This window comes from Scophthalmus maximus, chromosome 8 (assembly GCF_022379125.1).
Source record: "Scophthalmus maximus strain ysfricsl-2021 chromosome 8, ASM2237912v1, whole genome shotgun sequence".
Taxonomy (NCBI): Eukaryota; Metazoa; Chordata; class Actinopteri; order Pleuronectiformes; family Scophthalmidae; genus Scophthalmus; species Scophthalmus maximus.
The window spans coordinates 4195403-4205666 of NC_061522.1; positions in this window are offsets into that span (position 1 = coordinate 4195403).

Consider the following 10264-nt stretch of genomic DNA (forward strand, 5'->3'; position numbering starts at 1 on the left):
CACAAACGTACGGGGCCTGGAAACCGTTATTCCCCTCAAATGTCATCTGCTCCAGATTGGGCATCATTGCTGACACACTGCTGTGACTGCGGAGTGGCTCTCTGGGCCAAATGAGCTGTTGTGCCGAGTGAATGGCGGCGCGGCTATCGCTGCAGAGTCAATGAGATGACACCGACTATAGAGACGGTGTCAGTTGGAAAGAGGGTTGCCAGACACAGTCTTTCCTCTCCTCCACCTTCTTTTCTCTCTCGTCTGTAAATGCGGAGCGGTGGTCACGTGACTCAGGGATGATGGGGATGGCCACCGCGTGGCTCAAATGTCATCCTGTTGATTAGTTATGATGCACCGGGGCCAAGAACTTCAGCTTGAATGCAATTTACATAAGTTATTATGAAAATGATCCAGTCAGGTTTCTATCTGGCTAGAAGCGAAACATCAATGTGGCCAGGTTTTAACTGGAAAATCCAGTTGCCATAAAGCCTTTTGATCCATCAATATCCACTGGATGGCACTACCATGTACGGTGCTTTGTCTACTAAATGGACCGGAAGAAGGCTTGAAACTATTGAGACCAAGTAGATCAAGTGAGAATCAAGAGTCATTTTCTCATAGACTTTGGAACTCTCCGTGGGAACTGACTCCTTCTTACGACCAGCCGAGTCGCCCCCTGCAGGCGATTCCAGAGAATACAGGTTTTAGGCACTTCCACATTGGCCTCACCTTGGGAGTCTGCGTCATAGACTGTGAATATAAAAATGAACGTAGTCACCGGAAAAATGAAGCAAATTTGGAAGTGCATTAGGGCCTGTATTCTCTGGAATGACCAGCAGAGGGCGACTCGGCTGGTAGTAAGAAGAAGTGTCTGAGAAAATGACTCTACTCCTCACTTGATCTATAACGTCAGTAAACATTTTCCTGAAGAGTTCACGGTCTCAATTGCTGGTTTCAAGTCTTCACCAACACAGCATTTTGTGAGCATTATAATTATATATAAAGCACTGTATGCAGCTGGTATCGTCCAGTTGGTGTATGGTTGCAGGTGCCCGTCAAAATCCGTCTTTGTGAAAAGTAATGTTCTTCCCATTTATGCGTTGGTTCCTTCCCACAGTCTGAAGATATGCGAGTGGGTAAATTTGAGACTCATTTTCCCATAAGTGTGAGTGTGACTGTTAATTTGTTTGTCAACCTTGTCAGAGACTGGCATGTATATCGCCCGAGGCTTGCTGGTATATCAGGTATAGATAATAGATGGATGAATGATCAGGGAGTAAAGTTGTCAGACAATAACCTTCATCAAGACCTGCCAGCATATCTGTTGGCTTTGTTGTACTTTTGAAACGAGAATTGATCGTGAATCAAGTCGTGGCGGCAAGAATCATCACAATTGACTCGTGAAAGGTTGAAAAAAGGTTCTGTCCTCCGCTGCCGCACAAGAGCCCTCAGGGTCTGGTGTGATTTCAGCGAGGCCTTCTGTCGGTGGTTATCACAGCGACGACATGTGGAGCTGTGTCGGTTTCTAAACGCGGCTCGAGAGGGAAGAGACTTTGTATGCAGCCCGGAGAGACGGAGGTGTTTAAACTTTCCCAGCGTCTGGACAGAATGCGAATCGCAGAGCAGTTGATCTCTGACGCTCTCCTCGTCCTTTCAGGCCGTTAACTGATCCGCTCCAGACGCATGGGCGGACGGCAGCGAGGCTGACTCGTATTTGCATGTTTGGTTTTTTTTTCACATGTTTAAATGGATATGTTTGCATGTAAAATGGGGAAGTTGACTGTGTGTGTGTGTGTGTGTGTGTGTGTATGTAATTGGTGATTCTGAGCAGTTTGCTCGATCATTCAACGGCAAAACAACTGCAACGGGCGGCTGAACAAACCCATTACTCTGGCTCAGTGCTTCTGACACACACACACACACACACACACGCTCAAGAATCACGACTCAACGGTGACCTGCAGTGACTTCGGAATATCACATGACCTGCTATACACTCTGTGAGAAAAGGGGCAGAGAATGAAAGAAGTGGTGGAGCTGAATAAAGAAAAAAAGCTGAGATGGAGAGTCCAAGCAGTGCTGGAGGGCGTGTGTGCGTGCGTGCGTGCGTGCGTGTTACAGGGAATTAATTAATTCGCTCAGTGTCTGTTTATCACCAGTGTTGTTCATTTCCAATCATCTTTCCGAAACATAATCAACAATAACCCACCCTATTACTGTCATCTGTTTGTGTGTGTGTGTGTGTGTGTGTGTGTGTGTGTGTGTGTGTGTGTGTGTGTGTGTGTGTGTGTGTGTGTGTGTGTGTGTGTGTGTGTGTGTGTGTGTGTGTGTGTGTGTGTGTGTGTGTGTGTGTGTGTGTGTGTGTGTGTGTGTGTGTGTGTGTGTGTGTGTGTGTGTGTGTTGTGATGCGTTCACTGCTGGCCGCTCCATGCAGGAAGCCGGTGTAAGTCTCCTGTGGTCAGGCGTCTCTCCTTTGCCGAGTCTCCTGCTGTTGCCCCCTTGTGGGTTTTGTGACCTCAGGCTGAATAAGTTGTAGATCTCTGAGCTGCAGTGGTCCATGGAGGTGTTACCACTGCCCCCACTGCCACATCATGGGTACACCTTGGGAGGTACGATGGATATACTGTAGGGGAGTGAACCCTAGGCACAAATCTACGGGCGGAAACGGGCACTAGGCGGCGTCCAGCGGACCGGAGCAACGGCCCCTGCGGCTGCAGCCAGACGAGGGTCACCGTGAGTCTCTCGTGCCACTGGAAGTCTGTCCGGCGCAGTGAAGATGGTGAGAGTGAGCATCCTCTCTTCTGCGTTAGCCCCTCGCTCCGACCCCACCCCTGAAACCCCGTGGCGATATGCAGTGGAGGTGTAGGCGCAGGCCAAGGATGTGCCGCCGACCCCCCGGAGCAAGTGTCATCATTGGACACGATGGAGGGCTATAGCAGAGTGTGTGTGTGTGTGTGTGTGTGTGTGTGTGTGTGTGTGTGTGTGTGTGTGTGTGTGTGTGTGTGTGTGTGTGTGTGTGTGTGAGAAAGAGAGTTTATTGGGAAGGTGTGGGCATTAAATTGAGCGATGGAGTGCTCTCATTGATTTCCACAGTAAAGGAAAAGTAATCTTCTTTGGGCTGGACTGTGTGTGTGTGTGTGTGTGTGTGTGTGTCCGTGTGTGTGCTGTATCAGTGATTGAAACAGTGATCAGAAAACAGTGTTAAAGATTTCATAGGCTCCCCCCCTGGATATATCACTCCACAATCAGATGATAGATGATTATAATTGCGGCAGTAAAACAGGAACACTGTCCGTACAGTCTAAACAGAGGCGACACTGAGCCTTTTTTTATTATTATTATATGTGGGGATGGTGGAAGGGGTTTCAGGTCAGGTTTGCCTCTGCGGCTCGAAATTGCTTTCCAGTGAACTGGTACATGACATTTTTCAACCCCGCAGAAAGGAGAAAAAACGCCATTTGCCTCCGAAAGCGAGTCAAGTGTCAGTGGCTCGTGAGGTTTATAATGCGCTGTCTGAAATTGAGGGACCTTTTGATGTGATAAGAAACCTATTTTTATTTTTCTCCTCCCCCAACATGAACCTGCACCATCCTCACACACACACACACGCACACACACACACGCACACGCACACGCACACACACACGTCCACTGCACCTGACAAACACAGAGGAGGTGGCGTGGATCAATGTAAACACAATCGCTGTAGTACATCTCCGTTACAGCCTATATCTGACCTCTCCTCCCTCTTTAAACATTCCGTCCGTCGCCACGCTACGGCAGCAGACGCACAGCGAAGATAAATCAAGGCTCAGTTTGTCCAGCCGACACACAGATGACCTCAGTGATGAAACGCCGCCAAGGTTAATTCAATATAATGTGTTACATATGTGATTTATCCGCTTTTGCTAATAGTAAGAGACAGACACCCCGTCTGCAGATATTTGTCTTGATGATTTAACGGCGTGCTGTTTTTCCTTTTCTTTTTTTCTTTCAAATGCACCACGCGTCAGAAAAAACGGACATTGTTCAGACACTCGAAAACAGATAAATCTGCTAATCGTGAACCCGGGGTGAAGGGTAAGGCGGCAAACAGGCCGTGTGTGTTTGTGCAGCCGTTAAGATAAGGAGCCTTTCCATCAAGAGGGAGAGACTTTATCGAGATAAACACGTAAACAGCGAGACAGATACTGTACGTGATTACCATCGCACATAATTCACGTCAAACCACTTCACACTTTGCTGGAAACTCTTTGACTAATTCAACCGCCCCCCCCCCCCCCCCATATTTATGAGCAAACATTTCATAAATCTTTTCCGCCACGCACTATATATATTATTTTATTTTGTTATGTACAGAATTTGTCAATAATTATAATTCTTACCTTGAAGACGTAGATGAGTTTTATCGTACATGTTCTCCCATGCACAATTTTCTCTTGCAGAACCTGTGCAGCTGTAACTCTAAGAGGCAGATTGTACATATTTCCATATTTTCCATGCTGTTATATGTCTTATTTTTCTGTTGCATATTTTTTTTTCTCTTATTGCTCTTGCGTGTTTGGGTTGCTGTCTTTATCATGCTCCTTGTACTGACTGTACTTTATGACCTATTTATTGTTTATGCACCAAAAACACCAAACACAATTACTTGTAGGTGAGAACCTACTTGGCGATAAAAAAATTCTGATATCTCAGCCAATATTGGTTCATACATACTGGTGCCCACACAAAGGAGTTAATTATTAAACGCATTAAACGCAATGTAGTGTGATATTAAAGATCTATTTCTTTTATATAGACCCCTCACATAGATTGTATATAAAAATGGACGTAGTCACCAGAAAGTGAAGTCGCCAGCAGAGGGTGATTCCAAATAGAAATCATTTTCTATAGCAGCCTATGAGACTCTTCTTCTAGTAGCAGGTCTTCTTCAGTACAGCGTGACTTTCATTTTTGTAAATTAATGGTCCATTTAGAGCACAACAGACAACATAGCATGATCAATGTGGTGGAAAGCGTGTGATTGACAGCTATTACCGTCCAATCGGTGCATGATGACAAGTGTAGGTGGACGTGCAGCGGACGAGAGCTCACTCTGGCCCCGCCCCCAGCTCCTCCAGACTGTTTTCCCCAAAAACCAAGATGGCGCCGGCCAAATTGCCAAACTCAAGGATTCAAAACGGGAGTTCACAAACCAACGGGTGACCTCGCGGTGGGTTGCCGCTAGCAACAGATATTTAATCGGGGGTTGAAGTAAAACTAAGACATTACTTACACTTAACATCTATTTGAACCTGCACTATTAATATTTTCACATCAAAAACAGATGACGAAAGGCGTCGCTCACCCTGACAAAACCCAGAGAACCTCATTCACCGACTCCGCAGCTCCACCTCGGCTCTACGAAAGGTTTTATATATTTAAAGAATATATTTTTTTATTGACGCATATATCGGCTCACTGTTTCGTTTCACTCAGCCGTTTTGGGTTCCGGTGTCGCTGCTCTCTTCAGCCTCGCTCTCGGCCGCTTTCCTGCAGAAAACCAGCTGCTCCGCACCAGAACTGCAGACGGGACGCGGTCCCGTGACGGGATGCGGTCAGTGACGGGACACGGTCAGTGACGTGACGCGTCCCGTGACGAGACGCGGTCCCCCGTACGGGACGAGGTCAGTGACGGGACGCTGTCCCGTGACGGGATGCGGTCCGGTGACGGGACGAGGTCAGTGACGGGACACGGTCAGTGACGTGACGCGTCCCGTGACGAGACGCGGTCCCCCGTACGGGACGAGGTCAGTGACGGGACGCTGTCCCGTGACGGGATGCGGTCCCGTGACGGGACGAGGTCAGTGACGGGACACGGTCAGTGACGTGACGCGTCCCGTGACGAGACGCGGTCCCCCGTACGGGACGAGGTCAGTGACGGGACGCTGTCCCGTGACGGGATGCGGTCCCGTGACGGGACGCGGTCCCGTGACATGACGAGGTCAGTGACGGGACGCGGTCCCCTGACGAGACGCGGTCCCGTGACGGGACGAGGTCAGTGACTCGCCGGTGAACGCAGTGGAGCGTTGAGCAGCTGGAGAGACAGATATCCAACCCACGTTGGTTGGTTGGACGGAGACGCAGCTCTACATGAGTGCCAATGTTGCCTGGATACGTCACTAAAGCGACCGACTGTTTGCGAACAGGTTCGTGTAAGTACGTAGGAATTTTCGTAGGGTGTTTTTTTTTTACAGCTTTTCATTCGGCCAATCAATGACCAATATGTTTTCATTTTGTTTATTCTCTTTCTGTTTTTCCCTATTGCAATTTTATTGATCCTGGAGAGGGGGTTTGGATGCAAAAGACTGCAACCATTTTATTTTTTGTTGCTGTTTAAGTAGTTTGGCTCTTCAGTTGCCTTCCTGTGATTTCAGTCTCTGCACTCAGTCAGAGTTCACACACAATTCTTGTGGGTAATTTTCACCGCTCCCTCCTCCCGGTGCTCGTTTTACCCTCCTCAGAACGCCGTGTGTAGATTTTTCCCGATTTCAAAGCTTTTCTTCCTCCTTTCATTCCTATTTCTATTTCTTTCTTCTTCTTTATTTTTGCACATGCGTTTAAACTGAAAAAAAAAAATCCGGCAGAAGAACCCTGAGCCGTTTATATTTTTTATATAAACGGCTTTATATTTATGAATAATCAAAGCAAGTGGCTGATGTACCTTGTACATCTGGGCCCATTTGATGTGGTGCCTCACTATTACCATGATTGAATTAATGGCTAGCTGTAAATGCCTCCGGATATCCTCTGCTGCAGCTTCAGTACGGTGGAGGTTAACGGGAGGGAAAAAGAAGAAAAGATATCTGAAGACATCAGCTTTACCGTCAAGCTTTGATCTCCGCGCCGCAGAATCAAAGAGCAATAACTCGTGTCAAGGCTCGCCATTTTTTATCCAATCGTCATAATTGTCAGGACGACACAGGGAGGGGCGGCGCGGCCGAGCGGCACGACATCGAGACGCAACGCAAGGGCTCGCTTATGCGATCGCCAATCATGCAATCAGAACGGCTATTATGTCATTAGAATAATGCCTATTCTGTTGTCGCTCCGTTTCCTGTGAGGATTGACGGGGAGACGTTGTGCGCTGACACTACCAGCTCGTTCCCTTTCTCGCCGATGATTATAGTTACGTTCTGCTTTTGTCCGTTTTAAACAAATGTCGATTCAACTGTCGGATCATTTTCGGTTTTCTGCAATGTGCGGAAATGTGCTGTTGTACTGAATTTCCATTTCACTGAGGGTAGGTTCAATAACAGACATGTGCCTCGGCTGGTTCTCCTCAACTAACTGGCAGCGAAGTGTATTTCATCGTGAATCATAAGTGTTAACTGTTCACACTGTTAAAAATCTGCAATGCGTCCATATTTGAATCCAGGGAGAAATTTAAGAGGCCAATAAACGGAATTACATGTGTTAGGACCCTAAAGGGGTTAATCATATTAAATGCCATACGTGTGACCCACGCACGTACTCGCAATAATTCCGCGGTGCCGGCAAATTGATCTGGAAGTTCCATTAGTCATTTGTGAGGCATGACGCTGCCATCGTTTATGAACGGGCACGTGAGCAGCGCTTGTAAAATGCGTCTTGTGAATTGGGCTCCCGGTCAGCTGTTCACTCAGTCTTTCACTTTTGGCCAACTTCAAAACGGGCACAGTGTCTCACGCACACACACACACACACACACACACACACACACACACACACACTGAGTGAAACCAAACACAATGTCCTTCCGTTTTGTGGCGTTCTACCTGAGGTCTCTCAGTATGATGTCCTTTTTGGATCATGTAAAAGAAACTGTACATGCAGTTGGAGAAAGCCCTGTTTTATTGTTTTGTGCAAAGACTTCCCACTGTGTGTACTGTGTATTCAGGTCCATGGGTGTGTGGTTATGTGTTACGATATGAAAGCACAGATGCACACTCGGCTTTTTTTTTCTCTTTTAATTTTATAAATTGAATGCATTTCTACCACACACAACCTCTTTGGTTGAGTCAAGAAACAGAAACTTACGCTAGCCTTGATAAGTTCTATCACAGGTGCCATTAAACAAACCATGAATGCATCAACAACAGTGAATAATTGGATGGATCAGGACAGGACATGATTATGAGAGGACCGGACGTTTGAAGTGATATCCATGAAAACATTGTGTGGCTTGAATGGCAGCAGGTTTGCAGGCTGTTAGATCCTCTAATGAGAATTTACAACGTTGAAAAAGCCTTAAAAACACAAATCGCAGTATGATTTGGGGGAATAAACCTGCTTAACGGTATATGATGTATGATGTATATAACGGTGACATATGATGCTCATATTCAGGTTCATACTTTTAATTTAGCAACGCTCACTTAATGATGTGTGATGTTCCACAGGAGGAATGAATGATCACAAGTTCAAAAGCAGATGATTTTAACCCACCTTGACTCAAATCCTGCACTATTTTCAACGCGTAACTCCGAAGGTGTCTTTTTGCTCCTTTTAAACTTAAAATAGAAGTGGGCCGTCTTGGTGTCTTGGTGTCGGGAAGGGAAAACCCCCAGCCCTCGGAGTGAAGCTGCACCTCTGACAAAAGATGAGATAGTAATGGTTATGATGAAAGCGCAGCGCGCAGCATCAGCTGGGTGACGGGGAGAGATCATTACACGGAGCCGTGCGTCTCCCCGTACTTAAAAATGATTACATCGACTCCAAAGTGGAAAAGAAAATAGACGGTACAAGTTAAACGGGTCACTGTCCCTGTGTGTGTGTGTGTGTGTGTGTGTGTGTGTGTGTGTGTGTGTGTGTGTGTGTGTGTGTGTGTGTGTGTGTGTGTGTGTGTGTGTGTGTGTGTGTGTGTGTGTGTGTGTGTGTGTGTGTGTGTGTGTGTGTGTGTGTGTGTGTGTGTGTGTGTGAAGATTCCGTCAACCCAGTCTGGCTGTGTTACAGTAAGTGGAGGCCGAGCGCCTCATCCACACACACACACACACACACACACACACATTGTTTTTCATTGCTGCGGCGGCAGAGGCGATATGAGACCTGCTGCCAATGAAAATCCAAGCAGGAGGAAGGTCTTAATTGCATAACTGCTGACGCGCCTCTACGAAGGCATGAAGAACTGTTGTTCCGCATCAGCAAACTATGGCACATGCGAGTAATTAATTACCTGTCATGACTGCGATACCACACGCACACACACACACCCACACACACTCTCTACATTCTGCTGTTGTTCGGTGCCGTTGCTCCGAGTCTGCTTTTCTTAAATGCGTTTGATCCCGGCAACCTAATTTCATTTTCACCGCTGCGAGCTTCCTCACGTCGCTGTCACTTTGCATGTGAGGAGTGGTGGCAGCAGCTCCGCTGATTTCCCTCTCTGTCCTCTCTGTGGAGGCCTACACCTTGAGTCTCTCGCGTCTGCCGCTGTGATGTACACGCACGCACGCGCACACACACACACACACACACACACACACATAGGAGGCAAACACACAGTCGCAGTCACATACGTGCGCATTTCGCCCCCAATAGCCCGAGGACGGCCTGGAGCGACTCCAATTAACAGCAGCTCTCACTAAACAAAAATCGCAGACTCCTCTGTTCCGTAAATTTTGAGGGACTTTCAAAAGGGAGCTGTTCTTAAAATCTTTCCCAAAGCAACATGGCACAGGAAACACACACACACACACGCACACACACACACACACACACACACACACACACACACATATAAGCCCACCTACTCTCACACACACACACACACCACACACACACACACGCACATACACACACACACACACACACACACACACACACACACACGCACACACACACATTGCCACCAGGAGATGTGTGATTAGTATCTTTCCGATGACTTTTTATCTTTAGTACCATCGTCATCATTCTAACCTCCGCAGTAATGATCGTCTTCCCTGGAGAGAGGACACACATGCACACGCACAGAAAAATGGCACATGTGCATATACGGGGATGCACACACACACACACACACGCACACACACACACACACACACACACACACACACACACACACACACACACACACACACACACGTCTAATGTAAGGTTGAGTGTGGGTGGGTGAGAGGGAGAACGCTAGCAGGGTTGAAGTAGAAGGTCGGATGTAGAGACAGGAAAGGCTGAGGGAAGATTAAGGATGAGAGCAAAGTAAGGGGGCGGAAAACAGTGGTGGAAGGGGAGAAAGGGCGGAGGGAGGTTCACG